We start from the raw sequence: 20,065 nt of genomic DNA, 5'->3' as shown, positions 1-20,065 counted from the left end.
ACATGCCGGAATTCCCAGCCCTTGGGAGGCTGAGACAGGAGAATCACGAAGAGTTTGAAGCCAGCCTGGGCTACATAGTGAGCATAAGCCTGGCCTGAACTGCAGAGTGAAGCCCTGTCTCAAAAAGACCAATAAATAAATAAATAAATAAATAAATGAAAGGTGCTTGCTGACTGGTTTAGTAATCAATCTCCCAGTTACTCTCTGACCCTCTACTGTTATTCCTTCTTAAAACTTACCACACCTCAGGCTTGGTGGCACACACCTGTAGTCCCAGAATTGGGGAGGCTGAGGCAGGAGGACTACTGAGAGTTGATGGCCAGCTGAGGCTACGTGAGTTCAAGGCCAGCTGAAACTACACAGCAAGACCCAGCCTCAGCAAAGCCAAACCAAACAACCCAAAACAGACAAACAAAAACTCATCAGATTCTGATGTTTTTGTTTTTGTTTTTGTTTTGTCTTTTTCCTTTTTATCCGTACTAGGGAGCAAACTCACGACTGCCTGCTTGCAAGGCAGGCGCTTATGCCGCTGAGCTAAATCCCCAGCCCCAGATTCTGATGTTTTAATTAGTGTTGAGTTTTCAGAGGGTATTTTAGGTGTTCATTTTTGTCCTTTCCAATAAGACATAAGCTCTATCTTGAGCATGATTTTGTGTGTTCCATTAATTAATGTATCTTAAGGACTTAGACCACGGCCAGCACAATTCCAATGTGACAGCTTTGTGATGCTGAACCTTGCTGGCTAAACTGCAGTCCCCAGAGCAGTATTTCTACTGTGTTTCCAGACAGAGCAGGCTGGGCGGCACGGAGCTGGAAGACAGCAGGGAGGGACAGCTACATTGTCAGGTACCTGCTCTGGGCTCTGGGCTACTCAGCCAAGCACTCATCCAGAGGGCTCAGGCGGGAGTCCATCAATGAAATTAGAGTGCTAAGTCAGCTGACATTAAATCACTCCAAATGGTGTCAGGCTAAGCAGGCAGCTCAGCGATCAATAACTTACCTAATATGCACAGAGAGTGAGAGACAGAGACAGACAGAGGAAGGAAGGAGAAAAAAAGAAGAGAAAAAGAGAGTTCCCTTTAGTAGGCCTGGCTTGAAGAGACGCACTAGGAGCCGCTTAGCTAGGAGACTAAACGGCAGCTGCCTGTGTGACAGCTCCTGCCCCGCAGCATCTTCCTTTCCACCCACCATCCCCATGGATATCAGCTTTGGTCCCTGCAAAGCGACTCCAGCCTGCTCACCATCCTTCCTCCCTGCCTACCCTGTGGACCTTGGGCCGGTCAAGGGAGCCCTCAGGATGGCTCAGGTCAGTTTCTTCCAATAAACACACACGTACACATACACATACACACACATGTACCCATATGTACACACACACCCTGCATCCATATTTCATGTGTCTGTCTCTATGCTTCAGCCTTGGCTGATGTAGCTAGTGCTCTATGAATATTTGTGGAATAAAAACATCAGTATAATAGAAAAGGACTGAAACATATTCTATGTCTTATCTATACGGATCATCCTATGAATCACTCCAACAATAATCATTACCTCTCTTGATTTTATAGGTAAGGAAACTCAGGAGTAGTGGACGTGGGCAGTTCTTGCTTGATCCTCACACTAGGTTTGGCTCAGACCTCACCAAGCCTGTGATCCTCTGCAAATCTGATGGGTGTTATGGGATCCAACTTCTGGATGTCTTGCCACTTGGCTGCTTTATGTATGCATATATTTATGGAGATATATTTATCCTGAAGCAAGAAACTAGATATACATATCATCCTCCTTAGTGACGGACTCAACAAATAGTATTTTTAAAATTCATTTTTGTGTTTAGGACTGTTACGGTTTGTGCCCGGGTGACCCCCCAAGCTTCACCCAGTCATGGAGGCAGCTAAATCTAGTGTTTGTGATTGGTTCAATGTCTAGTGCTGGGATTGGTGGTGGGAGTGCCACGCCCATCCAGGGGCGGAGCCAGCATACAGTGTTAAGGGAGGGAAGGAGGCTGCTCCTCCCCGTTTGCTCTGGTCACATGTGGTGTCTGTTGTAGCTGTGCCAGGAAGGGTTTCCCTCAGCCGCCAGCCTGCCTTACAGCCAGCTGAATAAGGACTCAAACCTCCAAAGCTGTAAGCTAAATAAACTTTCCCTTCCTTCATTTTGGGCATCAGTATTTATCTCAGCAATGAGAGAAAAATACCAAGACAAGAACTGACTTTCCATGACTTAAATATAAACCTTTTTGGGGCTGGGGATTTAGCTCAGTGGCATAAGCACCTGCCTTGCAAGCAGGTGGTTATGAGTTCGATCCCTGGTACCGGTAAAAAGAAAAATAAATATATATATATATATATATATATATATATATATATATATCTTTTTTTGTATCAGGAATTGAAATCAGGACCTCGTGCTTGCCTAGCAGGCTCTGTGCCACTTGGCTGTATCCCCAACCCCTGAACGTGAACTTTTATGCACCATACTGTATATAAATCAAGTCATTTTCAAAAGGGTGCAGTTGATTGTGTTTCAGAAATAAAATCAATACATGATTTTTTAAAGTCTCAAAGATAAATGCGTGTTTTAAACCACAAGATATTTTATTAATACTCATCCACAGGGACAGTGGAACTGAGGAACTATTTGGACACAGATATGGGGAGTACAAATGGGAATATTGATTTAGGGTGAGCGCTGACACTCAGGTCAGTGAGGATGTTAGAAATAACTACCAGGTAAAACAAGCCCCATGAAAATTTTATTCTGTATCAGGCCTGTCTTTGTTTGATCTTGAATCAATTTGACAGCTCTAACTCTGGTTTTACATGCTGGGTGATACGGGCAGAATTGTGCGCCCTGGGATCTCATGGAGCCCTAACCCCCATGGGACTGCCTTGGGGGAAGGACCCCTTCTGGAACAGACAGATTATGCGGGGTGCTAAAGGTGACGCCCCACACCAGCGGCAAGGATGACTTTCCACCGAGGGGAAGAGACCAGAGCGCCACACTGAGCTGAGCAAAGATGAGGCTGGCAGCGGCCTCCACAGCCTGGCTGATCTCAGGGGGACCCAGGCCCACCCACCGAGTGACCCCAGGCTTCCTGCCTCAGCCTTGAGTGCAAGGGGTTATGTCAAGTCAACGTGCACCCTATTCTGAAGACTGTTCCAGGGCACAAACTGAGAGCCCTGGTAACCAGGAGTGCTGCAAGCTGAAATACTCAGAGTTCTGACAGCAACCACATCAGTCTATCTGAAAACAGTGAAACTTGTGAAAACAGACAAAAATCATGAAATAAAATCGTTCATAATGCATCACGTACTCTTCGTTTTATGTGCTTCCTTTTGTCTTTGCCTTTGAATATTCGCTTTTAAAAATAAAACTAGCTTCACCCCATTATGTACATTCTGTAATTTTCATTCAGAAAAAATATTAGTGCTCATATATGAATATATATGGAGGAAAGATGACAGGAATTATACATGTGTGTGTTTATATTAGAAACAGAGAGAGAAGAAAGGAAGCAACAGAAAGAACAGAAAAAGAAGACAGCAAAGACAGAAAACAAAGGGAAGAAGGGTTGAGGACTAATGTTTTTGGTTTGGTTTGGTTTGTTTGGTTTTTGAGACAGGGTCTCTCTATGGAGTCCGGGCTGGCCTTGAACTCCTGTCTCAGCCTCCCAAATGCTGAGATTACAGACTTGAGCTACCACACCCAGCAGGACTGCATCCTTGTGCCCCCTCTCAAATTTCATATGCTGGAAACTTACTTGCTGTCCCACAGGACAGCCCTAAGGGCAGAGGCCTTGGGGACGTAATCAGGACGGGTGGAGGCCTCCTGCCTGGGATTAGCACCAAGGTGAGAGCACTGGCCTCCTCTCTCCCTGGAAGAGCTCTGCAGCCTGGCAGATCTTGACCATGCTGGTGCCCTGAGTTCAGATCTTCCAGCCTCTAGAACTGGGAAGAATAAACTTCTCTGTTGTTTATAAGCCACTTTATCTATAGCAGCTTGCACTAAGACACACATGTACGAATGGTACTTCAGATGGTACTTTGTAGAAGTTGCAAGGACTTAAACCACAGTACGGCTCTCCTCTCATTCCAGAAATCAGTGTTTGGGGCCTTAGACTAAACCCCAGTTCTCCCCCCTACTCTCAGCGTGCCCCTCATCAGGCCATCAGGGGCACTGGGACCTGGAGCACCGAGCCCAGGAAGAGGACACTGTTGCCCTCCTCTCTTGCCATCTGTAACTCTATGAGTCTGGAAATTTCTTAATTTCTCTGGAACTCAAAATCCTTATCCTTAAACCATGCTACAGAAACTCAACTCAAATTGCCCTAAGTCAGAAAAAGAAGAATTTGTCAAAAAGGCCCAAGAATCTAAGACAGACTTGAATCCCTCTGGGACTCTCTTCTTCCGTCTCTTTTCTGTTGTGTCCGTTCAGGTCCAGTAGAAGCCACGGCCACCAGGGTCTTCCTAGTTTCACGTCCCACTTTCTCGTCCAGGGATGAACTGAATCTCCCTAGAACAAAGGCAAGGGTGGCCTGGGAACAGACTGCCAAAGATAGGGAGCAAGGAACCCACCTGATGGGGAAGGGAGAGTCACAGAAGGAATGTGGGGGTTCATGAAATGTGGGGAGCTGGGCAGGGCAGCCACGGCTCCCAACAGCAGGATGAGGCATGAGTGTGTTTCTGTCCCCAAGGGTCATTTCCTTACACAACACCTGAATTTATTCCCAACTTTCCAGTTCAACAAAGTAAAGATGCTTATGTTTTCTGACACTGCTGACCTAACAGCATCAGCTGTAGGTGGAAAAGGAGGGAAATAGATTTGTTTGACAAAGCAGTTTCTCTTGGGGGTGGGAGGAATACGCTAAGACATTCCAATTTGATTTTCAGTGTAACTTAATTTAATTCTGAAGCCAAGGTCAGGTTTCGAGCTTGACTGGAAATAGTCACTGGGTTTTTAAGGCCAGCCTGTTACAAGACCTAATTGTTAAATTTTGGCAAAGAATTTGGTAAGCCAGTTGTTAAACACTGATATTATTAAAATTAAACTATAAACCTAAAATTACATAGTCATCTTAAAACACAAGGTAATAACTAAAACTTACAACTGCCAAATTCCCTGATTATACTCCACTGTCATACGTGGTCTTGGGTTTGTTTACATTTAATAGACCTCTATAGCAGAAATTCTAAACAGTACTGTGTTTATTGTGCCTCTTTCCCCATTGGCTACTTGAAATCAATCTAGGTAAGAATATGAACACCTTGGAATCAGCAAACACTGCAACTCAGATTTATTTTTCTCATCAGCAACTTGATTGGTACACATTTGGCATCATTTCTCTGGATACCTTAAAACACGAAGGGGATAAATCTTATTTGAACATCTATACAAGGACTTTTGGGAGGCTTTAATGGCCTGAAACAATCTAGACTAATTTTAAAATTTTGCTGTTGATCTCCCCTAGTTAAAGTTAGGGTAATTTGAGAATTAGAAACAATGAAGTCTGAAAGATGTGATAATGCCTTGAATTAAAAACAAATCCATGGTACCAAAATAAAGTAGGCAAAAGACAGCATTATTAAACAGAACAATACCAGCTAGTGAATGTCTAAAACATTGGAATTAAGAGAAAATCAGCATTTTGTAATCATCAGTATAGTAACTGAGCTAGTAAACTAGCTGCTGAATGAAGGGTCACTGGGCCCTGGATATTCATAGGATCCCAAACAGAATTCTGTACCATTCCGGACAGAAGGTGTATGAAAATATCTTCACCAAGAAATCATACGTAATGTCATCAATAAAAGACACCAATGTGATTTAATGCAATGTTACAGACGTATCACCTTTGTGGTATTTTTGCCAAGAATGTTTACCCTGAATGTAATCATGTAAAAAGAAACAGACAAAACCATATTATGGGACATTCTGGCAGACAATTCTTTGAACACCCTAAAATATCAACGTATGTCAGACATTAAAAGAGGTAGAGAAAATTTCCCTGAATACATTAAGTAAGACTAGAGAAATCTGATCCTTAAAAGCAAGACATTCACTTTGTTTGGCTTTTGGATCAAAAGAAATGTAGAATGAAGGATATTTTGGAGACAGTTTGGAACATTTTAATATATTCTGTAATTAATATTAATGTATCGATTTTAAGTTTCATGAGAGTGATAATTTGCTATAATTATGCAAGGTATTATCCTTACTTCTACAAGCTGAAATAACACACACAACACGAGAAAAAGTGCCCTTTACCTTCTTGGAGCTGCAACAGCTGGTTTAAGTGGCTTGTTTGGGGCTCTGTGTTTTCAAGGTTGGCCTTGCTTTAGCCCCAAACATGTGCTCAATTTTCAGCTTCCAGGGCCACCAACAAAAGATAACAAGAAAAGAGGAAGACAGGAGGGAAAGCAGGTGAACATCAGGAAATATCTAAGGATGAGAAAAATTTTAACTTCATTGGATGGTCAAGAACATGAAATACTCTTGGTACAAACACCTCATATCCATAATAAAAATGTACCCAAAATAAGGTACATGGAGATAAAAAGAAAATATTCCAGTTCTTTTTACTCCTGAGATGAACCTAATTTTGACCCATTCATCTCACACAGCAACATGAAACCATCAAAAACACTTTCCCAAAATATAATGGTCATAAAAAATGCATAATACTAAGTAAAGCATTAAATAAAACATATGATCCTCGTTTTATTACTATAGAGTTAACAGACAATGAAATGCATAAACTTTTGATGTTCAGTTCTATGAATCTTGGTAGTTGAACACACTAGAGTAACTATCATCCATGAAGAAATAAGACACACTTCGGGATTCTTCTTGTACTCTGGATACAAGCCTTTTGCATTTACTTATGGGCTGAGAATTTTTCTCCTAGTTCATGACTTTTCTAATCATTTCTGAATGGTGTCTTCTCTTGCACAGAAAGTGGATTGTGAAATCCAAATTAACAATTTGTTTCTTTTATAGTTAACAATTTTTGTGTTCTTTCCAGAAAATCCTTGGCAACTTCAGTATCTTGAAGATACTCTCTTTTTATTGTTTTGGAAGCTTTATTTCTGGTTTTCATTTTAGGTCTGTGAGTCATCGTAAACTGATTTTTGTGTGCATGAGATACAGGTCACAGTTCATTTGTTTTTTTCCACATGTATGTTCAGGTACTCCAGCACAGCTAAATCCCCTGCAAACTGTCTTTGGCACATGGTTCATCTTGAAGGCCAGGGCTTCAAACATGTGAAGCAAGGACTGAGCGACATCTCCCTCCCTATCTGAAAACCACAAAAGGCTAAAAGTTATACCAAAAATATGTAGGGTGACTGTTACTAAATGCTAGGGTTATAAGTGATTTTCTTCTATTCTTTTGATTTTTCTACAAGTTCTTAACTTTGTGAATATACAAAGCATTTAATTTTCACATTATTTTTCCTTTTTTCATTAATATAGAACCTGTAAAATTATAGCTTAAAATGCACATAAAATAACTGTAAAAGACTTGTGTATCACTCCATACACAAATATCTCACTAACTTAGATAACAGTTCATTTGACTAGGTAACCTTATATAAAACATGTTCATGCACAGGTACGTGTGCGGGTGTTATTTGGGTTTTTGAGACAGGCCGTCATGACATGATTCAGGCTGACCTTGGATCTGCCACAGTCCTCCTGCTTCAGCCTCGCCAAAGCTGTGATACAGGTGTGCATCATCAGGATCACACCTAGGAAAAGCATTCTATATTTAAGCTTCAATGTTTATTACTTTCGTTTTCAGTGAGTCATTGTGAAAATTCATAAAATTTGTCAGGTGGAACACTTTGGGCTTACCTTAGATATGAAAACTTTGCTTTCCGGTTTTGTGATCATTTGTGTTCCGATGATTACTGTGATAGTAAAGGAGTTTTTGAAAGCTCAAGATGTCCCTTTTTGGCTTGCCTGGGTTAAACATCAGCGTCACCATCTTGTACCTCATTGTTTAGAAACCCTGTCTTGCTAGTGCAAAAAGGTTACCAACCTCTATGCGTCTTTCGCAAGCAGAGTAAAAATGAGAGGAGATTGGCTTGCAATCCCATGTCAAGCCCGAAGAGATAAATATATACCAACAAAAGAGGAAGACGAGCTAAGAATCCAGCAAAAATGCGTAACTCATCAGTTTCAATCACAGACGTGACACACAAAACTTTCTTTTTCTGCTTTGAATTGGTTTTGGAATCCCTAAGTTTCACTTGAGGTTTAAGTTTCAGTCTTCAGCAATCAAACACTAGTTCTCTGGGTCTGCTAGTCTCACGTTCCTGGCAGTTTTAACCAGTTTAGACAATTTAACAATGCAAATTAGTCAGAAGCTGGAAAACTCTCAAACGCACCTGGGCTAAGTTAGCCATCCAGCAACCTGGCTTCCAAGCTTCTTACATTCATTTAAGGCATGACAGTTAGCAAGGTGGTTAGGAAGCCAGGGCTGTATCAGGGGCCCAGAAAGCCGGTAAACAGCCATCCTGCTAAGGGACTACAGAGTCAAAAATTTAGTGTGATGCTGCTGCTACTGTGCCAGCTGAAGCGACACATATGTGCTGGCAGAAGTAAAAGGGGACACAGCTACTTCTGAGAAGCAGGGTCGTCTTACTAACTTCTCTACTAGAAGGGACCCAGTCTACACAGTACAAATAGTTAGCACGAATAAACACAGGAGAGAAAGGAAAAGTGATCTCCAAACGGCCAAAATGATTCTTCAGGACTGAAAGATTTGGTGTGGAAACTTCCCTGCAGCTGTGACCATTTGTCTGCATTAATAACAGACCTGTTTTGTTTTGCTTGGTGTTTTGAAAAATTAAACCATCTAAATCGTTCTCGTGTCTTGTGGAAAGACAAGGAAACGTAACTATAGGTTCTCTACCCTGAGTTTTTCTGCTTTCTCCAGATTCTGCTTTGCTGACTCACAGGAACTTTTCCCCAGTGTGAGCCGAGCAGTCAGGGCGAGGCGGGGGTGGCAGGAGGGGAAGCCTGGCTTCAGATGGATCATGTGTTTCCCAGCCTGCCCGGCCTCTCTGCCAGGTTGCACAGCTGCTTCCCCAGCCCTGCCTCTGTCCCGTTCTCCTCTTTCAGCCAAAGGGCTTCAGTGCTGAATTGGTGGAGAAGGAAAGGTATTTCATAGTTTCCTCTCCTCCAGGAACCAGGTAAAGCTGTAAAACAACCAGAATCAATTAAGAAAGTGGTTACTGTTCAATGACTGGGACATGAGATCCGTGTGTTTTTTAAGCTTAAAGACAAAGATTTGGTACGATTTGGACAATGAGAAAGAGTATTCCTAGTGTTTGACCCTTGTTGAGCGTTGGCAGCTTACCACACACAGACACCAAAAACTAATTTAAAAAGAAGGGAAAGCAGAGAGGAAGGAAGGGAAGGTGGGGGGACAGAGAGAAAGGGAAAGAGTTTGCTTGCACAGGGGGCGACTCTGGAGCACCACCACCTTCTGCTCCCTCTCACATTCAATCTCGAGAATAGAGGAGCAATTTTATCTCCTTACAGACACTTTTTCTTAAATGGTCTCTGCAGTGGGTTCAATGGTGACTGTAAGCAGGTATGTCCACGTTCTGGTCATCAAAGCCTGAGAATGTGATGTTATTTGGGAGAAGGATCTTTGTAGGTGTAACTGAGCTGAGGAACTGGAGTCCTGGATTATCAGGTGGGCCAAACATGAATGGCAAGTGTCCTCAGAGGGGTCAGGAGAGCCGGGCTGTTAGCACACACCTGCAGTCCCAGGACACCAGGCAGGAGGTTTGCTAATTCAAATCCAGCCTGGGCAACTTGGAGACTTAGCAAGACTTAGTCTCAAAATTATAATTTTCAAAAAGAGCTAGTGGTATACCTCAGTGGAAAGGCCCTGGGCACAATCCTCAGTACTGGAAAAAAAATAGAAGGCCATGAAAGGGTGGAAACAGAGGTCACAGTGAGGTGGCCACAACCAGGGCAGCTGGAACCACCAGAGTCTGGAAGAGAGAGGAAAAAATCTCTGCGGAAGAATGAGGCCCTGCCAACCCTTTGATTTCAGATTCAGAGGATGGAGAGGAATTAATTCTGTTGTTTTCAAGGTGTTAAAGTTGCTATTTGTTCCAGCAGTCTCGGGACACTAATACAGTTAACTAAGATCTTCACTCGTTTCTGCTTCTAGAATTTCTATTATTCAGTCATCAGCTCAAAAAAACAGACAGGCAATGGGTCAGGCACTGAGCAATGCTCAAGGAGCATAAAAATTGAAAAAAGTAAATTTCTGTCTTCAAGAGCTTTAGGAACCCGTAGGGAACCACACATGTACACACCGCTCTACAATGCGCTGCTGTGAGCTGTGTTCCGTAGGCCTGGGAGAGCGAAGCGTGGCTTCTTAGGACGGGCACCAATGGGTTCTCAGAGGGACACAGGGAAGGTGAGGGGTGTTTGCCAGGCCAGGTGAGCTGAGAAAGGCTGGAGGGAATGCTTGGGAGAGAAAGGAGCAAGACAAAGGTGTGGAGTGGGGACCTCTGTTGCCTCCACAGGAACTGGATGTTTAGCTGAGTAGCGTGAACTCTGGAGAGGAGTCCACCGGCTCTGCCAATGAAGCAGCCAGTGATGACCTGGCAGAGAAATAAAAGTTGGACCTATTACAGTGTAAATTTCAGAGAAGACAATTTGCATCTGCAATACGAGGAGAGTGGTCCACAGACTGCTATCTGGTCTGCATGGTGCGTTCATCACAGCTTGCCTCCAACCCCAGGGAACTCACAAATACAAACACGCCCAGGTCCCACCCACCCGAGTCCGCACCCTGGCTGAAGACCCACATCTGGGTTCCACTGGCTCCGCCCCTGTTCTGATGTTTGCTAAGATCTGAAACCCGCCATGCTGACTATTGAAACTGTAGTCCAGACTTTCAGCATGGTTATCACCAGGAGTTTGTTAAAAAAAACAGAATTCTGGACCCCACACCTGACCCACCACACATAATCTCCACATTAACACAGGGGGAGAGGACAGGTGAAGGGCTTAAGAATAGATTCCTTGCCCAGCATCTGAGATAAATCACTAATTCCAAGAAAGAGAGACAATTCTCTGTAATACACCAACATTTTCTCTATTCTTGAAATAATGAGAGAACAAATAGGTAATATCTTAAAGGAGACCAGGTTCAATCAGAGAAATGCAAGGCACTTTCTAGTTCTTCAGATTTTGATTCTAGTTACACACATGCATGCCTTTCCTGAAAAGATTAGAACACTCACTGGAATTTATTATATTTTTATGATAAAAAACAACAGTGTTACACTATTAGAAATTTATCTAAACCGTCTCCTAAATCCTAGCCAGAAACAATATATACAGATAGATCTTTACACAAGCTAGTATGGAAATGCTCATGGTAGGAAATGATTCTGTTAGGAAAACATTAATATTGCTGTGGTTTGCTATACGCATACCGTATCTTAATATAATAATATCAAAAACAATTTATTTGGTGTGATCAGAGTTTTGCCCAAAGATTCTCAAAATATTCTCAGATCAGTGGCACCCACATCACATTGGAACTTGTTAGAACTGAAAATTAGGGGGCTCTGATCCGTCCCATTGGATCAGAACCTCTGAAAATGGAAGCAGGAAAGTGTTTAAGAAGTCTTCCAGGGGCTTCTGAGCACTCGAGTTGAAGAAGCCTTGGTTTAGGCAGCAGAGACACTTTGTACCGAAGGCTTCTGTCTGTTCCACCTCCTCTTCCCCTAAACAGCCTCTCAAGCTCTCTCCTCCTTGTGTTTTCATTTATCTCCTATGTCCTTTCATGGCTCCCTCTTTCTTCCTTCCTCTTTTGTCTTCCTCTATCTACCTATGCCTTTCTGTTCTACTTTTTCACTTCCTGTTTCTTTCCTAGCTCACTGGAGCCTTCCACTGCCCCCTACTCGAAGACGCACACAGATCTAGCACTTCTGCTCAGCAGTTTGCCAGCCTCAGCATTATGAACGAAACGAAGCACAGCATCAGCTGCTTTGCTCTTGAAACAATACAGCTTGGGGAAAGGCAGGCTGGAACCAGGCAGTCCACAGTTCTTTGGTATTAATGTGACTTTAACCATCGAGAGCGCCCATGACTACCCTGTGCCAATTCTCCAGAGAATATCTGCTGTCATGCTGGGGTATAAAGTTGTCAGTCCACAGCCAATTTAGAGAATACTGGAGCCCTGTATCATGCCTTCACTGCAGCAGCAGCAGTGAATATTAACAATGCAAACATTAGCCAAACCGTGTTCTTTTGTTTAGCTGGAATATTTTGGCTTTATTTTAGTAATTCCCTATACTTATCTAGTATTAGATATGGTCCAGGCCTTTTTATATGAGCTTCACAGTTACGATGTATTTAAATCTTCCCACAAACCTATCAGTTCGGGACTATCATCGTCTCCATTTCACAAACAAAACTGGCAGCGTAGAAGCCAAATAATTGGTCCAGTCATCCTCTCAGGAAGTAGTGGAGATAGGATTTTCATACAGGCTTCCAGCTCTGGGATTAAGTCATGCCTGTGATGGTCAGGTGTGTTTGAATTTCAGACACATTCGTATCTCATACGGAGAGGCCAGCCTCAGTAACCAGTTTCCAGTCCTAACACTTCCGATTGGAAATAGCACATTGATGCAGGACAAATGTCAGCCTGGGAGCCAGAAGTAATCAGTTTTAATCCCAGGCTCCTAAGCAACCAGCATGGCCCTGGGGAAACTAATTAGGATCTCAGTGGATCATAGTTTCTTCTTTTATAACAAGAGAGTTTTAGACTTCCTTAGATTGTATTTAGACTTCTTTATGATCCAACATTCTATAAATTCTACGAATGAAATACAGTCCCAGGAAATAATTAAGTTTAGGAATAGAATGGCACTCAGAAGGATAATTCATCGATTTTCTAATGATTCCTTTAGATATAATGTAAACAACTCGATATGGCATAAGTCTTGGTTATTGAGACAGAAGTGATTGCTACTGTAAGAATGACATGCTAAGAACTAAACTAAGAACTAAAGTACATTTGTTCAGAGTCATAAAGGCCAGAAATAAGGAACTGTGTTCATTTCCTACTGCTACTGGAATAAATGATCACAAATTTAGTGGCCTAAAACAACAAGTTTATTATCTCCTGGTGGGCGGAAGTCTAAAACATATTCACAGGCCTGTGATCCTGGGTCAGCTGGGCTCCACACTGTGGGGAGAGTCCTGGCCCTGGTCTCCAGCCTGCAAGGGGAGGCGACACACCTGCCCTGGCCTCCGGCCCCTTCCTCCACTCGCAAAGCCAGCAGATTGAGTCCTCTGTGTCTCACAACACCCCCAAGTTCTGCCTGCCGCTTCCCTCACATGAGACCTGTAATTATTCCACCAGGCCCACTGGTATGTCCAGGATAACCTCGCCATCTCAGCATCCTGAGCTTAGTCACGTCTGTAGGGTAATTTTGCTGGAAATATTAACAGGAACGGGTTTCAGGGCACAGGACACCGGTGACATTATTTGGACTGCCGTGGGTATATTTAGGGAACTCCAGATACCATCCATCTTCTAAATTTAAAACCAGACTAGTGATCATAGAAAGAAAAAAAAAAATTCAATGCTGAGATGTAAGATCTCTTTCAACTGAGACCACGAATTTCATACTTAATAAAGTTTGTACATCCTTTTATTGAAGGTTAGCTAGAGTTGGTATTGTTTTAAATACAAAAGAGTATTAGAGCCCAAAAAAAGCCACACAGAGGAGCCAGTGAGGTCAAGGCTGCTTGCTGTGTAGCTGAGGAAACTGACATCTGGCCTGGGGAGCAGGTGACAGAAGGGTCCAGACGTCCTGGGGACCCCCCAAGCGAAGGGCTCCCTCTTCCTCACACCTGCAACCCATCGCCTCTCACTTTGCAATCACTTCTTAGACTGCTGCGAAAAACCCCTTAGCTTACCGGTGAAGGAAGAATCTGGGCTAAACATCCTCCGAGTACCAAGGAACGCAGTACTCTCCACAGCGAGGACGCTGACTAATCCTTCTTTGAAGACTGCATGGAAGAGCCGACTACTGCAGTGGGGAAACAGTCCTGGTCTTTTTGCTGCCTGCTCTGCTAAGGAAAGTGGCTCGACCACAAGAGAGGCGTCCACTGAAGAAACATTTTGTGAATTGTATTTCCTGTCCTTCATGTATGTCAAAAGCTTTGTGTTTGATGTCCTGTTAATAAGATCAGATTCCTCAGGGACTGTTTATAAAGCAAAAATCATACTAAACACAAACATGAGAGAGTAACAAGGTTAGTTAAGTCTTTTACATATGTAGTAGACTTTCTAGGTCACGTCTTTATTTGCACAAGAAAAACTTAATCTCAGCATAATCCTTTGCAAAGAGGATGGGGAACTTTCACCCTAAAAACACAGCCGGACCAGCACCAGCATCGGCTTGCCCACCCCAGATTTTCGCCCTTCCTAAAAAGCAGAAATTTTTAGTTTCTCCTTAGAGAAGAGCAATCTAGCCATTCTAGTATATCCCAAAAAAAGCATTTAGTGAAATATAAAATCTACACCTGTTTTTAAAATCCACTCAGTAAGCTAATAATGAGAGAACCATTCAGAAGTAAATTCAACATAGAGGACCTAATAGAATCCTAAAGTCAAAATCATAATGGTAGAACCCATGTTCTCAGAGATTTCCATTAACTCTAGTCTCAGACTTGTAATATAGTAAATAGCAATAAATCCACAGACATTAGGGTTAAACTGCTAACAAGATCACCATAAATAGACACATAAAGAAAAATGCAAGGATCGTAAAACGAATAAAAATATTTTTTGAAAAAGAACGACAAGAAGGCTCAGGCATTGTGGTGTATCCCGTCTATCCGTGGATACTTTAGAGACTGAAGCAGGAAGATCTCAAATTCAAGGCCAGTCTGTAGAGCTTAGTGAGAACTTGAGTCTAAAGATAAAAAGAATCGAGGGTGTAGCTCAGGGGTGGAGATTTTACCTAACATATGGGAGCCCGTGAATTTGATCCTCAGTGGCCGACACACGCACACACATGTGCACACAAGGAAGAAAGAGGGGGAAGAAAAAACGCCAAATATTCATAGAACACAACTCTGGAAATTTATAAATATATGGGAAAAGCAAAACAAGGCAAAGACAAAAGAAAGAGCTTGCAGATAAACTTGAGAGAATCCCAGAGATCATAACAAAATTATAAAGAGATTGAAACTCATGGAGAAAACAAGATCCAGTCTCTAAAAATCCCTGCAGGCAGTCAGACCCTGGGTGCAAAGTGCAGGCCCCTTTCCTACAGCTGATCATAAATCAGCGTCGAGAAAGGAAGGCCAGGAAAGATGTCTCCCAAAGGAACAGTACATATCTCCATATTGGACTAAATATTGAGGATGTGTTCAAAAGCCTGGGACTCAACTAATGATCCACACACGAAAAATCCAAGACAGGAGCATAAGACTGTAGCAAAAAGGAAACAATACTCTAAATAGCTCAGCCTAGAGCGTTTTCAGTCATGTAGCTTGGACGCTGAATGCTGACTTCAGAAAAAACTTCGCAGCCGGCGTGGTGGTGCACACCCGGAATCCCAGCACGCTGGAGGCTGAGGCAGGAGCATTATTGCAAGTCTGAGGCCAGCCTGAGGTACAAAGTGCAAATTGCATAGCAAAACCCTGTCTCAAAAAGACAGAAAAAGAATCAGGGGTTTAGCTCAGTGGCAGAAGTGCCTGCTTGGCAAACGCGAGGTCATGAGTTTGATCCCCGGCACCAAAAAAAAAAAAAAGAAAGAAAGAAAGAGAAAAAGCAAAACAAAAACTTCTTGATGTGGGCGTAAGGAAGTATGTTTGGGAGGGAAATAAAAGAGCAAGAACCTCATTTTGTAAAGCAAGAACTAAATAGAAAGTTAAATAAATGAGAAAATAGCAGTACAAGCCTCATATCAGACATACGAACATGAATGCTTTATAACCTAAAGGTTTGAAAATATCTGACTTAGTAGGACAAAAATAGAGATAAGGAAAGCCAGAAAGACACTGTTTTATAATATTATGTCTTTACATACATGTATGCATTTGATAAAATAAATGAATGTAATATAAAATGAACAAGGTCTTGGATAGAAGAAGAATAAAACTGTGAAGGACATAACAGAAAATATATAATAGTATAAAAGCACAGGACGATCCCAGAAGGGAAGTCTCAGTGTTGTGGCCTGGTCCACACACAGCCTAAGAACCTTCCAGAATGTAGACTTAGTGCCCACAATGCACCGCTGCTCTAGCCCTTAACAGTTTAATTATCACGTAAAGAGATGTCTGGCTTTTTAAAACATGTACTCCTTAAGATGAATCCTTTTTTATATCTTTTTTTCATTTTCTTTCTTCCCAGAGGTCCTCCACGATCATTTCTTACAGTGCAAATTTACTGATGATGAATTCTTTCAGCTTCTATGTGGTTTTTAAAAGTACACTTAAACATGAGAAAGAAAAGGCCCTTGATTCATTTCATCTTATCTATTAAAGAGCAATAAAAGTCACAAACAATAGCAATCTTTTTTATTTTTGTATTTCACAATGTTCATTAACTTAGGGTCACAAGTATGCTTTCTTCATTTTTTAAAGAGAAAAAATAATAAAAACAAAGATACAGAATTTCTAAAATGAGATAACAAGAAATTGACAATAGTTAATAAATTGCACGTTGTTATCTTCCAAGTAGTTGCTCAAATTCTGAGATATAAGCATGCATAATTGATCAAATCATGTAAGTACAAACCATTTTCTTCAATGAACTAAGAGAAAGCAGTAGTATAATTATCTTAGCTATCTTTGGTGTGTATGTGTGTATATATATATATACACATATGTATTATATACATAATTTGCTTTTTTCTTTTCTCTTTCTTCTTTTATACTTTCACCCATCCCAGTTGTTCTTTACTTTTGAGCTGTTTCTTTCCCTTTCACAATATCTACTGTGGATTGTGGGTCTTATTTACTTTTTCAGTTTCTTACACTAGGGAGACAAGACGATGTTTACATATGTAGGTCTGGTTTATTTCACTTATGAGTATGGACTCTAGTTGCATCCATTTACCCATAAAAGCCATGAGTTTATCCTTCTTTATAGCTGAGCAGTACTCCATTATATAAAAATACCACGTCTTCAAATCCATTCCTTAGTTGATAGGCATTTGGGTTGTTTCCAAGAATTAGGTATTACAGATTGTGCTGCTATAAGCATGGGTGCACATATATTGCTGTGGTATGTTTTTAAGTCATCTAGGGCAATACTCAGAAGGGAACTAGCTGGGTCAAAGGGGACCTCTAATTCTAGTTTTTTTGAGGAATCTCCTTACTGATTTCCAGTAAGGCTGCACCAGTCTACAGACCCACCAGCAGTGGAGAAGGGTTCCTTTTTCCCCACAGCCTTGCCAGCATTTGTTATTGGTTGATTTATTGAAGATAACCATTCTTTTAAGAAACGAAACAAAATATTTTTCTAAATCTATCCAACAGGATCCTAGAGGTCCTAACCAGCACAGAAAGAAGAAATGAATAAAAAACACTAAACGCATATCAAAGACATAACACTGGAGTGAGAAACTAGGCTTTCCTAATTCCCTGATGATAATGTCTATACAAAATAGCTGAAGAATCTACATATAAAGCGCTCACTATAAGAAGAAAGTGCAGTGAAGTCATCATATACAATCAACAGCCAAAATCAATTAAATCGCTAAGCTCCAGAAACAAAACATCAGGACATTTATTTTTCTATAGAAGAGATAGCACTGCAAGATTAATGAATCATGTGAACATTGAATTGAGAAAAAGAAGCACAACAGAAGAATGCACATGGTAAGACCCCACTCGCAAAAATCAAATATAAGCCAAACTAAACTATGTTACTTACTATAGAATGTCTCTGTTAAAACTGAAAGAAAATCAGAATCTAATCAATGCAAGGCTTAGGACAGAGGTCACTCCAGAGGAGAGATGAGGAGGTTGCAACCAGGAATATTTACTGGAGAGCTCAAAGAATCCATTGCTTGATCCAGGTACTGTTCACATGGGTGCTCACTTCGTAATTTGTTAAACTGTGTACATATGTGGTCTGGTCTTTTTTTACATATACACCAAAGTTCATGATAAAAACAGTGAAGAATAACTTATTTATAATGAAAAATGTTCCTCTTTGAGCAGTTTCTAACACGGTATTTATTGTAGATTTTGGATCGTATATACTTTTTCAGTTTCTTATGCCTAGGAGACAACATAGCATTTACACATGTGAGAATGGTCTCAAGTTGCATCCATTTACCTATAAAAATCTCAAACCAATCCTGTATAAAGTAACTGGGATAAGAGAAAGGAGGAAAGAAGGAAAGGCAAAAAAGGTATAATTTTGTTTATATATATATGAGATAGCTAAAATGCCTAGTTGAATTAGCTATTGAAAAAGAACGGTTAATATTCCTATGATTAGATCAATTTTACATGTCTATATCTGGTAATCTAAGCAACCCTTTTGAAGGTAACAATATGCAGCATTACAACCATTGTTAAATTCCCATCACCTTGTTTTGTAAACCTATACTGTTATTGTTTGTTTGTCTCTTTTGCTTTTTGTTTTTCTTTTCTGTGTCTTTCTTTTAAATAGATTTTTTAAAAATAAAAAATGTTCACTTATGTAAATCTAACAAATAAACTTCATATTTATTTTAGAAAAAATTGTAAAAGACATTAAGGAAAATCCTAAAGCCATCTCCTGAGATGCAATCCACATCTACAGAAAAATTCCATCTCTATGACGATGCTGGGTCTCAATAAATGGATCTGCAGACCCAATGTAAACCCCACCAAAATCCTACAAGCACATTTGTGGAATTGACAGATTTGTTCTAAAATTCATAAGGAATTAGAAATGGTCAAAAATTGCCAAGATATTTCTGACAAACACCATGCCAGAAGAGTAAAAGCTATGAAAATTAGAATATTGTGATCTTGACACAAGAACAGGCAAGCAGACAAAAAAATTTGAGAGTCCAGAGACAGGCTCGTGAGCATGTGGGAGCTTAATTTGTTCCAGAACTGGCATAGATGATCACAGAAGAAAAAAAAAATACTATGCCATAATTATGTTGGAAAAATTGAAATATACATGGAATAAAATGAAATTAAATCTGTACCTCAAACCAGTCCCCAAGTCAGTTGCAAATTGACTTAATAAATTCTTAAAATCATTAAACTTTTGAAAGATAAAATTATAAAACTTTTGGAAGAAAACAATAGAAATATATCTTTACTACCTGGCATTAGGAAAGATGAAAATATATACATTACAAAGAAGATTTATATATTTCTCTGTATTTAAATTCAGAACCTATCACCCATCAAAAAGCACATAGAAAGAATACCAACAGATTAACAGAAGAGAACAGAAAGCCCAAGAGAGACTCACACAGTAACAGTCACCTGACTTATGAAAAAGGTATCAGTATGATTCAGTGGGAAAAGATAATCTTTTCAACAAATTATACATTGCCATTCGGATGTTATACTAAAAAATGGACTTGTATATGCAAAAAAATCCAAAATCAGTTATAAGCCTGAACATGAGAACCAAAATGGTCAAACTTCTAAATGAAAACATAATCTTTGAGTAGGCAAAGATTTCTTAAATACAAAACCTTTGTGCAATGAAAAACATTACCATAAAAGGCTTTATAAGTCGGATTTCATTAAAATTTAGAATTTCTGTTTATAAAAAGCCAACACAGAAAGAAAAGGCAAGTCACGAACCAGAGAAAGATAGTTTCACTGCTTCTGTCCAACAATGCATTTAAATCCATAATCTATAAAAAAATACAAATCCATGTCAGAAAGCCTGGCAATCCAAGAAAATGAAAAAAAAAACAGCACTTTATAAAGAAATTTATGAATGACCTATGAAAATTTGCTCAACATTATTAGTTATCAGAAAATGTAAATCAAGAAGAAAATGGGAATATTAAACTGTATGAAATCACCTACA

Source organism: Cavia porcellus, unplaced genomic scaffold, assembly GCF_034190915.1.
Source record: "Cavia porcellus strain 051 isolate PalLab524CR breed Dunkin Hartley unplaced genomic scaffold, mCavPor4.1 scaffold_7, whole genome shotgun sequence".
Taxonomy (NCBI): Eukaryota; Metazoa; Chordata; class Mammalia; order Rodentia; family Caviidae; genus Cavia; species Cavia porcellus.
Note: the sequence above shows the minus strand (reverse complement) of the source record.